This window comes from Meriones unguiculatus, chromosome 1 (assembly GCF_030254825.1).
Source record: "Meriones unguiculatus strain TT.TT164.6M chromosome 1, Bangor_MerUng_6.1, whole genome shotgun sequence".
NCBI lineage: Eukaryota > Metazoa > Chordata > Mammalia > Rodentia > Muridae > Meriones > Meriones unguiculatus.
In genome coordinates this window covers 146568093-146590672 of record NC_083349.1, presented here as the reverse complement: position 1 = coordinate 146590672, position 22580 = coordinate 146568093, and the positions used below count along the sequence as shown (strand labels likewise).

Here is a 22580-nt window from a genome sequence, read left to right as displayed (position 1 = left end):
AAATGATAAACTCTGCAGTGAAGAAGTAAAGCAAAGGAAAAATTAATTTCAAATGGATAGAAAACCTCATAATACAAGTAATTATGGCGAGGAGGAGGAGGAGACTTTCTGGACCGAGCTTATTATTTTTCAGGTCCATTGAAATACATGTAGGTTTTATACTTGTTAACTTTTTATCTGCCAATGGTTCTTATTTGAGTAAGTAAATTATGGAAAGGGTAGCAATGGGACCCCAGCTACTGCAGATCTGAAGATGAGATGAAAAGTAAACTACTAAATTAAGATTCTTTTCAAATTTCTTGTGTTGCTGGTGTCTTGGCTTTAAGTAGTAGTATAATAAGATATTGTTAATTTGATTCTGTGTAACCACCAATTATTATCACATTTACCAATGTAATCTTGTTTCTTCCAGGTCACATGATAAAACAGTGCTTTGAATTTTTTTAATTTGCTATAAAGCAAACATCATTTATGTTAGGTCTAATATATGATGTTCCAAATAAGCTATGAAATGTCTAATTTGTAATATAGTTTTTCTTTACATGTATATGGGTCAGTCATTTTTGGACTCTAGTGCTTGAATTTCATATATGTTACTTGGTAAATTTTTCAAATATTAAATAAAAATGAAAAAATATTGTTCTTGAAGTGTATTTTGCATATTCTTAAAACATTTTAAATATTATGTTTATTTGCTAGAAATAAAAGCAAATCTTTACAAAATATTTTGTAGTTCAAATTACGCTTTATGCAGTCATTGGAGATCATAATAAGATATATTTATTTTTGTCATTTTGGCGTTTAAATATTAATGTACTTGGTTTATTAATTAAAAAACAACAAAGGCTGATTTCTCAAGCGAAAGAGTTCTGAAAACTTAATATAATTAATCTATTCTCAAGGAGTCAGATTTTAGCTCCTTCCTGCTTCAGTGAGGGCTGTACCCACAATGTCGTATTCAAAGACAGACCCTGGGAGAGAAGAGTTGGAGGGGCAGTAGCCATACAATAAAGACAGCCAAGCAAACTCACCTCAGATCTGATGTTCAAGGTCAGGAAAAAACTACCAGTAATTCTGTATTCATAGCATGTAGCCTAGATGGTATGTATCAAAAAAAATAGTAGTTTCTTCGTGGGGCATTCTTCCCAAATGCAACACATCTGCTTAACCGTGAAGATAAAAATTTTAAAACAATCATTTTGAGAGTTTGTTTAAAAAAAAATACCTACCCAATACTCCTAAATGTAGCCAAGATCATTAGAGAAAGGAATATTTGAGAAGCTCATAGGAAGTGTTAAGGCTGGTGATGGAATGGCATAGCTCAGCATGGTGTCCCAGTTAAAGTCAAGCCTGGAAGAGTAGAGCTGAAACTATCTGAACAAATTGCTGACAAATTAATACTAAATTAGAAGTATTGGATCATTAATCACAAGAAATATATTATAATAATGCAAAATATTAATAACAGGAGAAATTGCCTGTGGAATACAAGGGGTATGTCTATACACTGTCATTGCAGTGTTTCTGTGTTCTTAAACAGTGAAGATTTCTTGTTCTCTGGAGAATATAGCCAAAATTTTGATAAGGATGCTGAATAAGTAGACTTTTTTCAGTAGCATAGCTAAGAGATACATCTTCTCACTTTGTTTCTTTTTGAAAATTTTCAATTATATTATTATTTTTCAATATTTATTCAATTTACAACCCCATCATAGCCACCTTCCTCCTCTTCTCCCCATTCCACCTTCACTCCCTCCGCCCCCTAACCTCCGCTCCTCCTCAGAAAAGGGGAGCCCCCAGCAACCCACCCCAGCACATAAAGTCGCATCAGGACTGAACAGATTCTCTTCCACTGAGGCCAGGTAGGGCAGCCCCACCAGGGAGAACAGGCCACAAAGTTCATGTCAGAGACAACCTCTTCTCCCTAACTAAGGGACCCATATGAATTCTATGTTGCCCATAGACTACATATGAGTAGGGAACTAGATCAAGACCATGCATGGCCCTTTTTTGTGGATCAGTCCTCGTACGCCTCCCGGGGCACAGGTTATTTGACTCTGTTGGTCTTCTTGTGGAGTCTTGTCCCCTCCAGATCCTTCTGTCCTTGACCCTACTCTTCCACAAGGGTTCACGTGCTCTGCTTAATATTCAGCTGTGAGTCTCGATGTCTGTTTGAATGTGCTGCTGCCTGGAGCGTCTCAGAGGACATCTATGCTAGGCTCCCATCTGCAAGCACAGGAAGTATCGTTAAGAGTGTCAAGGGTTTGCCTGTGGTATATATGCAAGATTAGAGTCTCACAACAGCGTAATGCAGCCATGACCATTCAGGCCTTTACAGCCATTGAAGCAGGACAGTCTCCCAAGCATGGTTGGCTACCATAAAAAGCCAAAATGTTACGCTCAGGATGCGAGGCTAAGCACCGCACTCAGGGTCAGCCGCTTTCGACCCAGAGAAGAGCATGTCTGATTGCATGCGGGTTGATGCCCCAGGTCCCGCCTCTGAGAAAAAGGTATTCGACGGGTCTGATGCTCTTTGGGTGGATGACACCTAAATGAACATCAGTACAAAGTCCCAATTTATTTCTAATATCAGAGATCAGACCTCTACTCTTGCCTGATGCGTCCAAAACAAAAAGGGGGAACTGTAGAGAGCTGCTAATGCCGCACCTGAAAGATGGAGCTGGTTTCTGCCTTCCACCTTCCCGATGGTGAGTGCTCTCTGTCACGAACAATTCCACATTTGGCTAAGGCTGAGGATCTGGCTTGCTTCCATGTATGTGGACCTATCTGCATTGCCCACGTGGCATGCTGAGGTTGGCTACCCAGAGGCTATTTAAAGTGGGCTGGCTTTACCCAGGGTCAGATGATTGTTCAAGGTTCCTGAATAAACTGCATTGAAAAAAAAAATGTTGAGAACCACTGATGTAAACCTTTAAAATGTTTTCTTAGTAGACCATGAGTTTCTACCTATCTAAAAGTTAAGAATGTCATCTGATAGCATCTGACACCCTCAGCAGTTTTCCTCCTTTTCTGAGGCCTATCTGTGATCCCCACCAACATATTGGGTAAATGCCTTGACATATGACTCTCTTTATTGCATAAATTATAACGTTCCATGTAACCACTTATACAGTGCAACACATCTTCAGAATCACTGTTCCTGCCCCATGGTCAGTAATGTTATGCTGAAGAATACACTGTCTCTTGTGGTGAAAAAAAAAAAAGAGTGTCAAGGGTTAAAGAAGTTAAAAAGCAACAAATCAAGCAATCCAATTAAAAAGTGGGATACAGAGCAAAATAGAGAATTCTCTGTAGAGGAATATAAAATTGCAGAGAAACACTTAAAGAAATGTTCAACATCCTTAGCCATCAGGGAAATGCAAATCAAAACAACCCTGAGATTTCACCTTACACCCATCAGAATGGCTAAGATCAAAAACTCAAGTGACAACACATGCTGGAGAGGTTGTGTAGAAAGGGGAACCCTCCTCCATTGCTGGTGGGAATGTAAACTTGTACAACCACTTTGGAAATCAATCTGGCATTTTCTCAGACAGTTAGGAATAGCGCTTCCTCAAGATCCAGCTGTACCACTCCTAGGCATATATACAAAATATGCTCAAGCACACAACAAGGACATTTGTTCAACCATGTTCGTAGCAGCTTTATTAATAATAGCCAGAACCTGGAAAAAACCCAGATCTCCCTCAGAGGAAGATACAGAAATTATGGTACATTTACACAATGGAATACTACTCAGCAATTAAAAACAAGGAAATCATGAATTTTGCAGGTAAATGGTGGGATCTAGGAAAGATCGTCCTGAGAGAGGCATCCCAGAAGCAGAAAGACACACATGGTATATACTCACTTATAAGTGAAAACTAGACCTATAAGATAGGATAAACATACTAAAATCTGTACACCTACATCTAAAGAAGATAAACAAGAAAGAAGACCATGGGTAAGACCTTACTCAGAAAGACAAATGTGATGGATATTGGAAGAAAGAGAAAACAAGAAGCAAGACAAAACCCTACCATTGAGGGACTCTGAAAGACTCTACCCAGCAGTGTATAAAAACAGATGCTGAGACTCATAACCAAACGGTGGGCAGAGTGCAGGGAATCTTATGAAAGAAGGGGAAGGGGATTGTAAGACATGGAGAGGACAGGAGCTCCACAAGGAGAGCAACAAAACCAAAATATCTGGGCACAGGGTTCTTTTCTGAGACTGATACTCCAACCAAGGACCATGAATGGAGATGACCTAGAACCCCTGCTCAGATGTAGCCCATTGCAGTTCAGTCTCCAAGTGGGTTCCCTAGTAAGGGGAACAGGGACTGTCTCTAACATGAACTCAGTGGCTGGCTGTTTGATCACCTCCCCCTTGACAGGCCACAGAGGAGGATAATGCAGCCAGTCCTGATGAGACTTGATAAGCTAGGGTCAGGTGGAAGGGAAGGAGAACCTCCCCTATCAGTGGACTTGGAGAGGGGCATGGGAGGAGATGAGGGAGGGAGGGTGGTATTGGGAGGGAATGAGAGACGGGCTACAGCTGGGATACAAAGTGAATAAACTGTAATTAATGTAAAAAATAAAATTTAATATAAAACAGAGAGTGTCAAGGGTTGACTCCGTCCCAGTGGGTGGGTCATAGCTTTGACCAGGCATTTGTTGGAAATTCCCTCAATCTCTGCTCCATCATTATCCCTTCACATCTTGAAGGCATAAAGTACATTTTGAGTCAAAGGTTTTGTGGGTACATTGTGTTCTCCCTGAACTAGAAGCTCTGTCTGGATAGGGAGTGGCCACTTGAGTCTCCATGATTCTGACTACTAGGAGTCTTAGCTAGAGTGACCCTCATATCCTCCCAAAAACCTCCCATGTTTTAGGTCTCCAGGTTGTCTCAGAGATGTCTCTGCCCTGGTTTCCTTTCTTTCTCCAAGCCCTCTGATCTGTGGTGCCTGTTCTCCCCACATCTGATACCCATCCACATTTCCCTCCCCACACCTTCCATTATTTTGTTTCATCTCTCCATCCACTTCTGTTGTCTATTCTAATTCCTCTTCTGACTGAGAATTAAACATCCTCCCTTGGGCCTTCTTTGCTACTTGACTGCTTTAGGGCTGTAAATTGTAGTATGGTTAACCTGTACTATACGGTTATTATCTGATTATAAGTGAGTACATACCATGTGTGTCTTTACGGGTCTGAGTTACCTCATTCAGGATGATATTTTCTAGTTTCATCCATTTGCCTGAAAATTTCATGATTTCATTGTGTTTAATAGCTGAATAGACTTCTATGATGTAAAAGTACCAGTCTCTTTATTCATTCTTCAGTTAAGGGCCATCTAGCTTGTTTCCAGTTTCTGGCTATTATGAATAAAGCTGCTATGAACATAGATGAACAAATGTCCTTGGTGTGTGATGAAGCATCTTTTGGGTGTATGCTCAGGAACAGTATAGCCGGATCTTAAGAAAAATCTATTCCCAATTTCCTGGCTCAGTGCCAGATTGATTTCCAAAGCAGTAGTACAAGTTTTCACTCCCATCAGCAATGGAGGAATGTTCCCCTTTCTCCACACCCTAGCCAGTATGTGTTGTCACTTAGCCATTCTGACTAGTGATCTTAGCCATTCTGACTGGTGTAAGATGGAATCACAGAGTCGTTTTGATTTGTATTTCCCTGATGACTAAGGATGCTGAACATTTCTTTAAGTTCTTCTCAGCCATTTGAGATTCCTCTGTTGAGAATTCTGTTTAGCTCTGTACCACATTTTTAATTGGATTATTTGTTTTGTTGGTGTTTAATTTCTTGAGTTCTTTATATATTTTGGATATTAGTCTCTTTGTCAGATGTAGAGCTGGGAAGATCATTTCTAATCTGTATGCTGCTGTTTTATTCAATCGACAGTGTCCTCTGACTTACAGAAGCATTTCAGTTTCATGAGATTCCATTTATTAGTTATTGATCTTAGAGCCTGAGCTGTTGGTGTTCTGTTCAGGAAGTTTCCTATTGTGCCAATGAGTTCAAGGCTGACCCCCCACTTCCTCTTCACAAAGATTCGGTGTTTCTGGTTTTTATATTGACATCTTTGATTCACTTGGACTTGAGTTTTATGCAAGGTAATATATACGGATCTATCTGCATTTTTCTACATGTGGACATTTACTGAAATCAGAATCATTTGTTGAAGATGCTGTCTTTTTGCCATTGAATAGTTTTGGCTTCTTTACCAAAAATCAAGTGTCTATAGGTGTGTAGGTTTATTTCTGGGTCTTAAATTTGATTCCATCTATCAACCAGTCCATTTCCATGGCAATACCATGTGGTTTTATTATTATTATTATTATTATTATTATTATTATTATTACTATTGCTTTTTAGTACAGCTTGAAATCGGATATAGAGATACCTCCAGAAGGTCTTTTATTGTTTTAGATCCTGCTTTGGTGTTGTTGCACTTGTTTTGTGTTTCCATAAAAAGTTGAGGATGGTTCTTTCAAAGTCTGTAAATAATTGTGCTGGTATTTTGATAGGAATTGCATTGAATCTGTGGGCTGCTTTTGGTAAGATGGACCTAACAGATATTGACAAAATCTTTTACCCAAACACAACCAAATATATCTCCTTCTCAGCACTGCAGGAAACCTTCTCCAATATTGACCATATAGTCAGTCACAAAGCAAGCCTCATTCAATACAAGACAATTGAAATAATCCCTTGTATTTTATCAGATCACCATGGATTAAAGCTGGAATTCAACAACAGAAATAACAAAAAAAAGCCTACACATTCATGGAAACTAAACAATTCCCTATTCAATGACCACTGGGTCAGAGAAGAAATAAAGAAAGAAATTAAGAACTTTCTAGTATTCAATGAAAATGAAGGTACCACATCTCCAACCTTTCATTGTAGGACACAATGAAAACAGTGCTAAGAGGAAAGTTCATAGCACTAAGTGCCTTCATAAAGAAATTGGAGAGATCACATACTAGAAACTTAACAGCACCCCTAGCTCTAGGAAAAAAAAGGAAGCACACACACCCAAAAGGTGTAGATGGTATATATAATCAAATTCAGAGTTGAAATCAACAAATTAGAAACAAAGACAACAATGCAAAGAATCAACGAAATCAAGAGCTGCTTCTTTGAGACAATCAACAACGTAGACAAACCCTTAGCAAAACTAACTAAAAGGCAGAAAGACACTATACAGATAAGCAAAATCAGAAATGAACAAGTAGATATAACAGACACTGAGGAAATGCAAAGAATCATTAGGTCTTACCTCAAAAGCATGTACTCCACAAAACTGGAAAATCTGAACATAATAGATAATGTTCTTGATAGATTCCACTTACCAAAGTTAAATAAAATTATATAAACAAATTAAATGAACTTATAATATCTAAGAATGCAGTCAATTAAGTCTTCCAACTATAAAAAAAGCTCAAGACCAGATGATGTCATTGTAGAATTCTACCATACTTTCAAATAACAGCTAATACCAATACTCCTAAAATATTCCACAAAATAGAAACTGAAGGAACACTGTCAAACTCATTCTATGATGCCACACTCACCCTGACACTTAAACCATACAGACCCAACAAAGAAGGAGAATTTCAGACCATTTTTCCTTAAGAACATTGATGTAAAACTACTCAACACAATACTCATAAACAGAATCCAAGAACATATCAAGAATATCATCCACCATGATCAAGTAGGCTTTATTCCAGGTATGCAGGAGTGGTTCGATATATGAAAACCCATTAACATACTCCACCTCATAAATAAACTGAAAGAAAAAAAACCCACATGATCATCTCATTAGATGCTGAAAAGCATTTGACAAAATCCAACACCCTTCATGTTAAAAGTTTTAGAAATAAAAGGTGCATACCAAAACATAATAATATACAATATACAGCAAGTCTACAGCCAACATCAAATTAAATGGAGAGAAACTTAAGACAATGCCACTGAAATCAGGGACAAGACAATTCTGCCCACTCTCTCCTTATCTCTTCAATACACTATTAGAAGTTCTAGTTAGCACACTGAGACACCTAAAGGATATCAAGAGGCTACAAATTGGAAAGGAAGACGTTAAAGTATTGCTATTCACAGATGATATGATAGTATACATAAGTGACCCCATAAATTCTACCAGAGAACCCCTGCAGCTGAGAAACACCTTCAGCAAAGTGGTTGCATACAAAATTAATTCAAAAAGTCATTAGCCCTTCTGTAAACAAATGACAAAAGGGCTGAAAAAGAAATTAGGAAAACAATGCCCTTTGCAATAGCCACAAATAATTACAATTTATTCAGCTTTGTATACCAGCTGTAGACATCACCCTCACCCCCTCCCAATCCTGCTCTCCCTCCCTCATCGCCTTCTATGTTCCTTCCCCAGTCCACTGATGAGGGAGGTCCTCTTCCCCTTCCATCTGACCATAGCCTATCAGTTCTCATAAGGACTGTCTACATTGTCTTCCTCTGTGGCTTGGTAAGGCTGTCCCCCACCCTCGGGGGGAGGTGATCAAAGAGCCAGCCACTGAGTTCCTGTCAGAGATAGCCTCTGTTCTCCTTACTAAGGAGCCCATTTGGAGACTGAGCTGTAATGGGCTACATCTGTGCATGGGTTCTAGGTTATCTCCATGAATGGTCCATGGGTAGAGTATCTTGGTATAATTCAAATCAATCAAGTGAATGACCTGTATGAAAAGAAATTCAGGTCTCTGAAGAAAGAAACTGAAGAAGATATCATAAGATGGAAAGATCTCCCATGCTCATGGACTGATAGAATTAACATAGTGAAAATGGCCATCTTACCCAACGCCTTTTCACTTTCTAATATCTTCCTTAATTTCTTTGTCCGGTGCTTCAGGTTTTTATTCTAGAAATCTGTCATCTCATGTTTAAATTCATTTCTATGTGTTATGTAAGATAAAGTAAATGTGACTGTTATTTCTTTCTGAATATGTTCATTACTGGTGTATAGAAAGGATGCTGTTTTCTGTATTTCTATCAGCTAATTTCTTTGATGTGCTTAATAGGTCTATGAGGTTTCTGCTGGAATTTTGGCTCTTTAAAGTCTAGGATTGTACCATCTACAAATAGAGAGCATTTTTCACACAACTAGGAAATAACATCTTTAACTTGATATGAAAGCACAATTTTTTTATTTTATTTTTATATTAATTACAGGTTATTTACTTTATATTCCAGCTGTAGTCCCCTTCCTCATTCCTTCCCAACCCTACCCTCTCTCCCTAATCTCCTCCCTGCCTCTCTCTAAGTCCACTAAGAGGGGAGGTCCTCTTCCCCTTCCATCTGACCCTAGTTTATCAGGTTTCATCAGGACTAGCTGCAATGTTCTCTTCTGTGGCCTAGCAAGGCTGCTCCTCCCTTGGGGGTGGGGAGGTCAAAGAGCCAGCCACTGAGTTCATGTCAGAGACGGTCCCTGTTCCCCTTACTAGGGTAATCCACTTAGATGCTGAGCTGCCATGGGCTACGTCTAAGTAGGGGTTCTAGGTTATATACATGCGTAGTCCTTGGTTGAAGAATCAGTCTCAGAAAAGACTCCTTTGACCAGATATATTTGGTCCTTGTGGCACTCCTGTCCTCTCCAGGTCTTACTAACTCCCCCTCCTTTCATATGATTCCCTGGACTCTGCCCAAGGTTTGGTTAGGAGTCTCAGCATCTGCTTTAATACATTGTTAGGTAGTCTTTCAGAGGCCTTGTATGGTAGGCTCCTGTCCTGTTTCTTGTTTCCTCCAACTTCCAATGTCCATCCCATTTGTCTTTCTAAGTGGAGATTGATCAACTTACCCCAGGAACTCATTGGCACAGGAGACAACTTCCTGATAGAACACCAACAGCACAGGCTCTAAGAGCAACAATCAATAAATGGCACCTCATGAAACTAAAAAGCTTCTGTAAAGCAAAAGACACTGTTGTCAGAACAAAATGACAGCCTACAGACTGGGAAAAAATCTTCACCAACCCTATATCTGACAGAGGGGTAATATCCAGAATATATAAAGAACTAAAGAAGTTAAAAAGCAACAAATCAAGCAATCCAATTAAAAAATAGGGTATGGAGCTAAACAGAGAATTCTCTGTAGAGGAATATAGAATTGTAGAGAAACACTTAAAGAAATGCTCGATATTCTTAGTCATAAGGGAAATGCAAATCAAAACGACCCTGAGATTTCACCTTACACCCATCAGAATGGCTAAGATCAAAATCTCAAGTGACAACCTTGCTGGAGAGGTTGTGGAGAAAGGGAAGCCCTCCTCCATTGCTGGTGGAAATCTAAACTTGTACAACCACTTTGGAAATCAATCTGGCACTTTCTCAGACAATTGGAAACAGTGCTTCCTCAAGATCCAGCTATACTACTCCTAGGCATATATCCCAAATATGCTCAAGTACACAACAAGGACATTTGTTCAACCATGCCTGTAGCAGCTTTATTTGTAATAGCCAGAATCTAGAAACAACCCAGATGTCCCTGAACTGAGGAATGGATACAGAAATTTTGGTACAGTTACACAACGAAATACGACTTAGCAATTAAAAACATGGAAATCATGAACTTGGCTGGCCAATGGTGGGATCTGGAAAAGATCATCCTGAGTGAGGTATCCCAGAAGCAGAAAGACACATATGGTATATACTCACTTATAAGCAGATACTAGACCTATAAGATAGGATAAACGTACTAAAATCTGTGCACCTGAAGAAGCACAGTTATTTTGAAATTCCAGAACAGTCTTAAGCAGAAAGTAATACTAATCAGGCTATTCTCCAAATATTCCTCAGAGCCACAGTACGCTTTCTGTGGGTTTCATCACAAACAGAAACTTTTACATTGATGGACTTGATCACCCCAGTATGAATGCACAGCTCATTTTTGACAAAGTGCCCAAGACATACACTGGAGAAATAAGTTGCCATTTAAAAAATAGTACTGGGGAAACTGAGTAACACATACACAGTCAATTCAAACTGGATCAAACTCATTAATGTAAAGCCTGAAACAATAAAAGGGTAACTTAGGTAAAATGCCTCAAGGTAATTTTAAGAACTGTAGCACAGGCAAGGACTAACTTTAAATAACTCTAGTCATACAGAGCAGCCATCAAAATTAACAAGGATTCCAGCAAACCCAATAATCTAATTAAAAAATGGGCTACAAAGCTAAAGAGAATTCTCAACCAAACAATATCTAATGGCCGAGAAGCACTTAAAGAAATGTTCAATGTCCTTCATCATCAGGGAAACACAAATCAAAATGATGCTGACATTCCATCTTACAGCAGTCAGAATGGCTAAAATAAAAAATCAAGTGACAGCACATGCTGGCAAGGTTGTGGAGAAAGGGGAACAAGACCCAGTTATATCACTCCTGGGCATATACACAAAAGACGTTCCACCATACAAGTCATTTGCTCATCTGTATTCTAAGCAGCTTTATTCATAATAGCCAGAAACTGGAAACTACCCAGATGCCCCTCAACCAAAAAAAAAAAAAAAAGTGGATAAAGAAACTGTGGTACATCTACACAATAAAATACTTGTCAGCTATTAAAAACAAGGACATTATGAAATTGGATGAATGGATCTAGAAAAGATTATCCTAAGTGAGGTGACCCAGACCCAGAAAGACATACATGATAGTCACTTATAAGTAGCTGTTAGCCATATAGTACAGGATAACCCTACTACAATCCACAGACTCAAAAAAGCTAAGTAGCAAGGAAGATCCTAGGAAGGATGCTTCATTCTCATTCAGAAGCGAAAACAGAATAGACACTTAAAGTGGTTGAAGAGAGGGAACAGGATGGGAGCCTTCCATAGCTGTCCTCTGAAAAATTCCATCCAGCAGAAGATCAAAGAAGATGCTGAGACACACAGCCAAACTTTGGGCAGAACACAGGGAGTCTAATGGAAGAGTAGGGGCATGGAAGGAACTGGAGGGGACAGGAGCTCCACAAGAAGACCAACAGAGTGAATAAATGTGGGCCCAAGGGGGTCTGGGAAGCCTGATGCACAACCAAGTACCACATGAAGAGGACTCAGGCCCCCTGCTCAGATGTAGCTGATAGGCAGCTCAGTCTCCATGTATCTTACCTAGTAAGGGGCTCAGGGGCTGTCTCTCACATGAACTCTGTTGCCTGCTCTTAGATCACTTCTCCCAAGTTAGGCGGACTTGCCAGGCCACAGAGGAAGAGGATGTAGGCAGTCCTGAAAACTCTTAATAGTCTGCTAAGGGAGGATAGCCCCCGGTTTCTGAGCACTAGGAGGTGGGGATGGGAGAAAGAGGGAGATAGGGTGAGACAGGAAGGAGATAAAGAAGGATTGGTATGTAAAATGAATACGTTAATAAAAAGACAAAAAAAAATCAGGATATTGCAAAACTTAGATTCAGCAAATGGTGGCACACATAGGGTAAAGAGCACTTGAGAAAATTAGGAAAAACGCATTGACTGCTGTACCGCAGTCAGGGTATTAATACTTATACTACATTAAAAAAATGGAAAAACTAAATAATCCTGATGCTAAAAGCCATCCAATCAATAAACAAATCTCATCAACAGTTCTCAAAAATGGAATTCAAATGGCCAACATATCTCTGAAAAAGTGTTCAATATCCTTTCTTCTCAGGGAAGAAATGCACACTAAAACCAAATAGAGAGTCAATCTTGCCAAAGTTAAAATGACTATCATCAAGAAAATTATAGCTAAGATAAGAAAGTATAAAATCACATATTTACTGATAATAGGAGTGTAAACTGGTACAGCTATTTCAGAAATCAATATGAAAGTTCCTTATAAAACTAAAAGTTGAACTACTACTATACTAGCCTCACTATAGTACTGCATGGTGTATACTTAAAAGAATCAAATCCAATACATTAGAGAAATACCTTCACAATTCATCATAGCAAAAATGTAGAACCAGACTATCCAGGTGTCTATCAACAAACAATAATATGGCACAAATTCACAAATAAGTTTCAATTGTAAAAAAAACAAAAACTGAAATTATGACATTTTCAAGAAAATCAGTGGACTATAGATCACTAATGTTAAAGGAACAAGTCAGACTAAACAACACAAATATAGCCTGTTTTTACTGATGTGTGATTTCAAGATTAAACTGTGTGTGTGTGTGTGTGTGCACTCATGCCATGTGCAAGCATGCACAGAGGTTATGAAAGCAGTCAAGAAGAGATCTTTAAAGCAGTGGAATCAGTGAAAGAGAGCCTAACAAGATGGATGAACTGAAAACAGAAGGGAGACTGTTAATAGAAAAGGTATCAGCTACCAAGATGGCAACCAGGGTCAAGGAGAAAATGACTGGGGGAGGGGAATGAATAAGAGAAAAATATATTGACACATATATATATATATATTTATAAAATGCCAAAAGAATGCATACTATATTGTTTGCTAACATAAAGAATTATTCAAAGAGTACAGATTGCTAAAATATGTCCTCAAATTAGCATAAAAATAAACACATTACATTTATTTGTTTACTGTTTTCTATTGATATAACATAATAGAGGTAAAAATAAATCTATGATCTCATAATCCAAAAAAAAAGAAAATCACTTAGCAATGCCGTGTGTTTCTTTCATATCATTTATACGAAACGAATGAAGTGGAAGTTTCTGGTTTTCTTGGACACTCGGTTTTGTCATGTGATGTTTTGCTGCAAGCTAGGCATGTGATGTTTTCCTGGAGGCTGACTTATGACAGGGCATGTGATATTTTGTTGTGACCTCTATCATGTGAAGGGCATGACTTTGGCCAGTTGAGAACATCCTTGGGTGGATGTTATCAGCTCTGAGGAGAGAGGCAATAAATAGAGGCCCTTGCACGGTGAGGCTTTGCTTTTTGGGTCCACATATTGATGTTTGTACTTCGACACCTGACTTCACAGATAGAAAAGTTCCAGAGAACCTCTGTGGCAGCCCAACTGAGCCTTGCAGCTTTCACTGACTTGTGCTGATTGTGCTGCTGCTTGGTGTTGGCCTTTGGACTGGACTGCTGGTATCCTGACAATTGAGTTTGGTAACCCCTAAAACCCATGAACCCTAATCAGCAGGAAGTAGATAAAAGGGGTCTACAGCCCTTTTCCTTACTAATTCCTTTCTAAGGGGGGGTGGAAGGGAGGTGAAGGTGTTTAAGAACCCTAAATAAAGTAAGTTTGGTGAAAAGTCTAGACCTACAGATGAACATACGCATTTTTATTCCTTTGATATGTTGAATGTGCTGGGATTTTATATGATTCAGGCATCATTCTTTTGTATTTTACTCAGACATTGCATAGTCTCTAAATCACATTTTAGTGGGAATAAAATAAAATTGGACTTTTGTGTTTTAGTTAATTTATTTTCTAAAATATCATCAAACAAGAAAATTAGTCTAAGTTGCATTAATATCAAGAGGAAATTACTATTTTAGTACATAAATTTTACCTATTCTGAATTTTTTTCTTGGAACATATTCAGAAAGAGAGTCATTTCATCAAAAGTTAATGACATTATTTAGACATTCAATAGATTATTTCCTTCAGGAATGTCTTAAACAAATTAGAACAATTTCCTTGTTTTATGGGGCATAAATTTCAAGACTTTTTGCAGGTCTCTTTATTTTGTTAATAATTAATTATCTCAATAGTTGGTTTTCAGCTTACACAATTATAGAAAAAAGGTTTTGTCCTGTTTTGTCTGTATTCTTTATCCACAACCATTATGTTTGTTAGGAAACCCTGCTGTCTGGGTTAGATAAAGAGATCTTTAGACTGGATTTAGAATCGCTTTGTTCTTCATGAAGTCTTGTTGTCACCTGAATATAAACTGTCTGTTTATAGTCTCCTCTCTTGATTAGTAAGGTAATGTGCTTCTTAAGATGTTATAAAAGTCGTAAAAATTTAAACACACAGAAAGAGATAAACACCCATACCCTCATTACATAGTGAAAACATTCTAACTGTATTTTATCTTTAGTCTCGTATCTTGCCTTTTTATCCTATCTTCATTTTCTTTTAAAAAAAATCATTACCATCTAAGGATTTCATAAGCAATAAATATTTTTATAAATGTCATATCAGTAGCTTTTTTAAGCATACATATGAATTGTCATAGAGTTTCCTTAATCATTAAACATTTGAAATCAAACAAAAATATACTTCTGTATATAAATCATATGAATTATATATTGTTTTTTAGTGTAAAAGAAAATTAGAGCCCCACAAAAAAAATTAACCACCCTTGAATGATTTAAAAGTTGTAACTAGATGGTGTGGACTCCCTGTCATAATGTCACCCAGTATTAAATACCAAATTTAAAGTGTGTAATCTTATGAGTCTAAAATTAACTATGAGTTTGGTGTACATTTCTTGGGTTACTGCTGTTCTTAAGCATCTTGATTTTTTTTTTGTCTTGTCTTGTTTATGCACATGTTCTATGGTCCAATGTTTTATTTTCTATGTAGGTTTTCTACATATTTTGACATTTTTGTCTTAGAGATTATAACCAGTTAAACTACTTTTTAAGGGGGCTATTTTGTTTATGATTAGTTGATTAATCGTCTCATTTATATTATGCTGGTAGCAAAAAAGATGCCAATCTTCCTCAAGTTATATGACGCTATTCATTCCTTTAACACATTATTTCTTGACAGCATTGTCAAGAAATGTCAATCCAAAAAATGATTACAATGAATCTAATAAATATTTGGATTGACATATTGAAACAACCAAATCATCTTGTTTTCAATTGAATGAAGTAATTTGCTTTTGTTATATTCCAACTGTTACATTGTATTGTATATTGTACTTGGCCCAAGAAAGAAGCTATAATATTTTATTGTAGATTTCTAGTGAAAATATGTTTGTGAACTATATTTCTCATCAAATAGAAGCAAAAGTGTTGGAATGGGAAACATAGCCATGTGGCACATAATTTCATTCCCAGTATGCAGGGAGGCAGAGGCAGGTGGATCTCTGTGAGTTCAAGGTCAGCCTGGTCTATAAATGAGTCCACAACAGCCAAGGCTATTCAGAGAAGTCCTGTCTTGAAAACACAAGAATAATAAATACACACTTTGACTTACTAATATTGGGGTCATGATTTAAGATACAAACAGCTGTTGCATGAGGTTTTGACAATATTTCTTCACTTCTACATGTTAGTAAATGTTGAAAAGTAGAATAACATAAGGACATCTAAACACATTTTCTCAGGATTAATTTAGTGACATCTGCTTGCCCTTCCCAGTGATCACACTGCTCCCATTTTACTCAGTAAATCTGAATTTACAGACTGTAAATACTGGAAAGTTATCATTAGGAATATCATTCAGGAGAAGAATATAAACCAGAGAAAATAAACACTATGACTATTAATCCCTTTTGATAGAAAAAAATGTTTAATTCATTTAACATCTGTTATAAAATATGTAAACAATAAAATACTAATAAAGAAAGTTGCCACACTCAATTTTATGGACAAGAATGAAGAAACATCCTACTTCATAAAGAACTTGACCTTAATCATTTCAAAGAGAAAGTTGTAGGAAATCATTTAAAGAGCTCAATGATCCTAAAGAGTCAGTCTTAGTTTAGAGAACATGGGCCAAAAGAACATTATTACTTTGTTGTCTTAGACAACTTTGTCAATTAAAATAACACTTCAGTTCATACAAAAATTAGCTTTAAATGCCATATTGAGTATATACGCGGCTGTCACTATAATGGATCATCCATATTATACATTTTCATTATGTGTATATTTACCTGTCTCATTTTGATGTGAACTGATAGACTAAGATCAGAAAGGAGAGGAGAACCTCCCCTATCAGTGGACTTGGGGAGTGGCATGCATGCAGAGGGAGGAGGGAGGGTGGGATCGGGAGGGCTTATGGGGGGATGCAGAATGAATAAAGTGTAATTGATGAAAAATTAAAAATATATATAATAAAATCACATTTCAGGTATGAAGAGTTTCAAAATTTCATTTTTTTAAATCTTTGAAACATGTTTTAATTGCTTATGTCATCTCAGGGAAGGACCAAGTGAGTCTTCTGAGACTCCAAGGCCTGTTGCATCTATCTCCCCTTTCTCTCTTCCAAGAGGAAGCTGAAATCGCCATCCAACCCTCATAATTCATTATTAGCCAAATCGCAGTCTAACTTAAATTTCCAATGCCTGGAAAGGCTACATCATGTAACTGTTTCTTTGTTGTTTGTTAAACTAAAATATATATTGAATACAACCTCAATATAGGAAAAGAAATATTGTGTGCTAGGCCTACACACACACACACACACACACACACACACACACACACACAAACCTAGACAACTTAGTTTAGTTTTTTGTGAGTTAGAATAAATAGGCATTTGTTTTACTAAATTATCCTTGTTCCTCCCAACTCAGGTTTTTAGTATGTCTTCCTCTTTCTTTGTAATAATGTTTTCCTCTCTTTTATAGAAATCATAACATTATAGGCATAACTGAATAATCAAGTAAACATACCAGAAAACTCAATCAAAAGAACCCATTTATCTGTGTGTTTGCTATACAGCATACATTGCACCTAATAATTTTATTAAAAAGCATTTTAATATAGTGAAAAAAGTCAAAACATCTAAAAAATATTATACTGTCTAGATTGCCTAAATATTATAACTTCTCAGATATAATAGAATAATTCTATGTTATCAGTTCAAAAAGATGTTATTTATCATTAGAATAGACAAAATGGTGATCTCCATCCACTCTTTTTTTATAGCAAACTCAATTTAATGCCATGTTTACATTCCATATATAAAATATTAAGCATTTAAAATACTAGAATTGCCTTACATAGTAAAGATAAAAATAAACCTGATATTTTATAAAGGTATAATTTATTTAAGAACTGCTCTTTGTTTTTCTGTCCACTTCTCTTACTCTTGTGCTTTAATTTATATGTCCTATTCCACCTCATTTCTCTCTTTATGAATGAGCATGCTTACAGAAATACAGATTATAGTCTTTGAGCATCCTTTAAAATGATTTTATAAGGACAAGAATAGGTTTGATTTCCATGTAGACAGGTCACAAGGAATGAAGGTACTAACAGCACACTGTGCTTGTAAGTGTCAAAAGTTGTCCCTAAATTATACACAGTAATTATTTAACGGAAATATACTCACAGGACAAGAAAGGAATAAATGCCTGCCACTGCATCTGAACCTGAGTTTGAGTTCCTGGATGCACAACGTGGAAAGCCATAACTGAACTCCAGTAAACTGACCTCTGTCTTCCACATGGATGCCAGGCATGCACAAATCCATAAAAATTAAATAAATAAAAATTTACTTTAAGTTATTTAAAATGTATTCAGAATCTATAATTTTGTAATCATTTTTAAATTAACCAAAACATACTTAATTATGATTACATTGCACTTTGGGGCATTAAAAATAAAGAAGTATTAGACATGAAAGCTTCTTATTTTTAACAATGTAGGAAAGTTGATACTTCTTGACAAGATTGCTTAACATTACCAATATTTTCACTGAATTTGAATAAGAATGTTATTAAACTGTGTTGTTGAGACCTATGAGAGCTGGAGAGATAGCACAGCAGTATCTCTGGTCCTGCAGAGGACCTGAGCTTAGTTCCCCGCACACACTTTAGGTAACTCAGAATCCCCTATAATTGCAGCTGCTTGAGGTCAAATGCCCTGAGGTATCAGTCAGCATCTGCAAACACATGGTGCATATACACTTTTGCATGTCCATACATAAAAACATGATTTTAAATGGGAAAGAATTGTTTTGGAATTTTGATCTCTTAGCATAAACACTAGAACACAGTTAAGCAAGACAAACTTGAAAAACACACTAGAAATTTATCAAAAACATGAATATATGTTGAAATTTGAGCTCTATATGCTACCATGTGAAAGCAACAGCTGAAATAAAGGGGTTATTGGCTATGCAATTTGAAGCACAAGATAAATGCATTTACTTGATCATGGCAATTGTTGTTCTTGATTCTGATGTCTGGCTAATTTCCTCCATGTGATCAGGAGTGTCTTTTGATCATGGACTGTAAGTAGTGACATAATAGCAAAGATTTATTTTACATTTATAAGCAATGAATAAATACTTTTAAGAGTAGTAGCTATTCACAAACACACACAACATACATACATCCTTGTATTCCTAAAAGTCTCCTTTATAGAGTTAGAACACACTAAACTTAATCCTAACCTTAGTCCTCATATATAGTTTTATATTTTTGTATCTTAGAGAACCTTTATTTTATTGTTTGTACTTAATGTCACTTAATTGTTTCACTAAGTTTAAAAAATTTTCTTTATTATTATTATTTATTACAATTTATTCATTTTATATCCCAGCTGTAGCCCACTCCCTCATCTCCTCCCGGACCCACCTTCCATTCCCCACCTATGTCCCTCTCCTAGTCCACTGATAGAGGAGGTCCGCCTTCTCTTCTGTCTAACCTAGCCTATCAGGTCTCATCAGGACTGTCTGGGTCCTCTTTCTCTGTGGCCTAGTTAGACCACATCACCTGGGGGAGGTGATCAAAGAGCCAGCCACTGAGTCCATGTCAGAGACAGCCTCTGCTCCCCTTACTAGAAAACTCACATGGGCTAAATTTGAACAGGAGGTCTAGGTCCTCTCCATGCATGGTACTTGGTTGACTCATCAGTCTCTGCAGGACCCCCTGAGCCCTAAGTGCCTTCATAAAGAAATTTGGGACATCTCATCCAAGCAACTTAATGTCACACCTGAAAGCACTAGGAAAAAAAAAAAAAAAGCAGACACACACAAGAGGAGTAGATGACTGGAAATAATCAAACTCAGTGCCGAAATCAATAAATTGGAAAAAAAAAAAAGAACAATTCAAAGAATCAACAAAAGAGCTGGTTCTTTGAGAAAAATCAACAAGATAGACAAACCGTTAGCCAAACTAAGTACAAGGCAGAGAGAAACTATCCAAATCAACAAAATCAGAAATGAAAAGGGAGGCATAATGACAAGCACTGAGGAAATCCAAAGAATCATAAGGTCTTACTTCAAAATTTGAAGTCCTACAACACAATTTGAAAATGTAAATTAAATGAACAATTTTCTTGATAGATTCTGTTCACCGAAGCTGAATCAAGATGATGCAAATAAATTAAATAGTCCTATACCCCCTAAGGAAATAAAAGCTGTCATCAAAAGTCTCCTATCCAAAAAATTTCAGGGCCAGACGGTTTCAGCACAGAATACTACCAGACCTTCAAAGGAAAACTACTACTAATACTCTTTAGACTATTCCACAAACGAGAAGCAGAAGAAAATTTACCAACCTCATTCTATGTGGCCACAGTCACCCTGAAACATAAAATGTACAAGACCCAACAATGAAGGAGAACTTCAGACAAATCTTACTTATGAACATTGACACAAAAATACTCAGTAAAATACTCACAAACCGAATCCAAGAACACATTAAAGATATCATCCACCACCACTAAGTAGGCTTCATTCCAGGTATGCAGGGGTGGTTAGGCATACGGAAATTTATTGAGTTTTGTTTTCTTTAGATTTATTTATTTCACTTGATGTTCATGAGTATTTTATATGTGCGTCTGAAAGTATATACACACACACACACACACTCACAGAACATATATATTATGTACATACTTGTTGCCAAAAATATCAGAAGATGGTATCAGATCCTTTGAAACTAGACTTACAGATAGTTATATATTACCATGTGGGTGCTGGAACCAAACCCAGATCTAAATTAACAAATAGTCTCACTGCTGAGTCAGCAATCTAACCCCTGAATTTTAATTTACAGCATTAATTCTAAAACAGCAATGAAAACAAAGTATATAAGATTGTCAAGATATATATGTGAATATTAATCACATGATGATTTACTACTTTACAGGGAAACATAGTTTTCTATACTCCCTCATTAGCCAGAAAGTTGCCTTATTCACATAAATTAAAAAAAATCCAAGGGACTTGGAGAAGGGCATGGGAGGAGATAAGGGAGTGAGGGCAAGATTGTGAGGGAATGAAGGCAGGGTTGCAGCTGGGATACAAAGCAAATAAAATGTAACTAATGTAAAAAATAGAAATTTAATTAAAAAATAAAAATCCATGGAATCATGTGGGTCATCTCCAGTCTCTCCTGTCCTTCAATTCCAATACCTTAGTCTTAGCCCCAGCTTTGTAGGGGACAACTTGCTGTGCCCTATCTTGCTTCTGTGCCCTCATTTCAAGGACGCTGTGTAGATCCTGGTGGCACTCTCATCTCTCTTCCTATGAACCTTCTCGGGCCAGCTCCCAGGTCTAGCTGACATTAAGTAAGCTCCCAATACCTAGGAACAAGGACTCTCCAGTGGCAATACACTCAGGATCTTAGAGGCATTATCTACCAAGCATTAGCCACCACACTCTCCTAGGAAAGAGAGATGGCAACCGAAAGTAATCGAACATTTACCTAATAACTACAAGTCCAAATATCAACACCTTGAACTCCAATCTACCCCAAGGCAGATGCTTACACACTAGTGTAAACCCAAAATGAAATCAACAAGAACTATATGTCTCCAGCAGAGTACAACAACCACACTACAGCAATTCCTGAGAAATGCAATATAGTTGAAACACAAAACAAGGCCTTTGAAATAGCTATTATGAATTTGAGAAGGACTTTAAAAACTATGTGAATAAATCTATTAATAAAACCTATGAATACAAAAGAGTGAAATGACATAAAGAAAACTTGAAAGTGAAAGTGAAGATGTAATCAATAAAAAGAACCCAAACTGAGAGACAACAGGAAATGGAAAGATTAAATCTAAGAAGTGTTCAGGCACAAAACATTCAGGAAATCTGTGTCACCATGAAAATAACAGACTACGAATAATAGGAATATAGGAAAGAGAGGAAACCCAGGCTAAAGGTACATTTTTTTAAACAAAATCATGAAAGAAAATTTCCCCAAGGCGCTGAAGGAGGTGGAAGAAGCATATAGGCACCAGACTGTTCCAGAGAAGACATTCCCCACGGAAAATAATAATCAAAACATTAAATGTATACACCAAAGAAATATTAAAACCTGGAATAGAAAATGATCAATAACACTAAAGGCAGACCCATTAGAAAAACACCAGCTTTCTCAATGGAGATTCTAAAACCCAGAAGAGCCTGTACTGATGTTCTACAAAATCTAAGTGATTACAGCTGCCAAACCAGACTACTATACCCAGCAAAACTTTCAATCACAAATGTACCCAAACTTATGGAACAGAAGGAAAGTAGTTTATAGCTAAGGGGCTAGTTCATGGCATTAAGTACCTAGATAAAATATTAGAGAGATATCGTACGAGTAATGGCATATCTGAAATCTCTAGAACACAAAGAAGAAATTATACCCAGAAGCAGACAGTAAGAGATAATCAAACTCAGATTTAAAATCAATAAAATAGAAACAAAATACAGAAAGAATCA

At 37.0% G+C, this 22580-nt stretch overlaps 1 long non-coding RNA gene across 1 annotated transcript in view; it reads right to left on the bottom strand.

The window, feature by feature from the left end:
- Positions 1-822: 822 nt before the first annotated feature.
- LOC132648278 (uncharacterized) overlaps positions 823-22580 on the bottom strand; it is a 41764-nt gene continuing 20006 nt past the window's right edge. The window contains exons 2-3 of the long non-coding RNA XR_009586644.1: positions 2668-2889; positions 823-2226 (exon numbers count right to left, since the gene is read on the bottom strand). This is a non-coding gene — a long non-coding RNA (uncharacterized LOC132648278). The remainder of the gene's footprint in view (positions 2227-2667; positions 2890-22580) is intronic.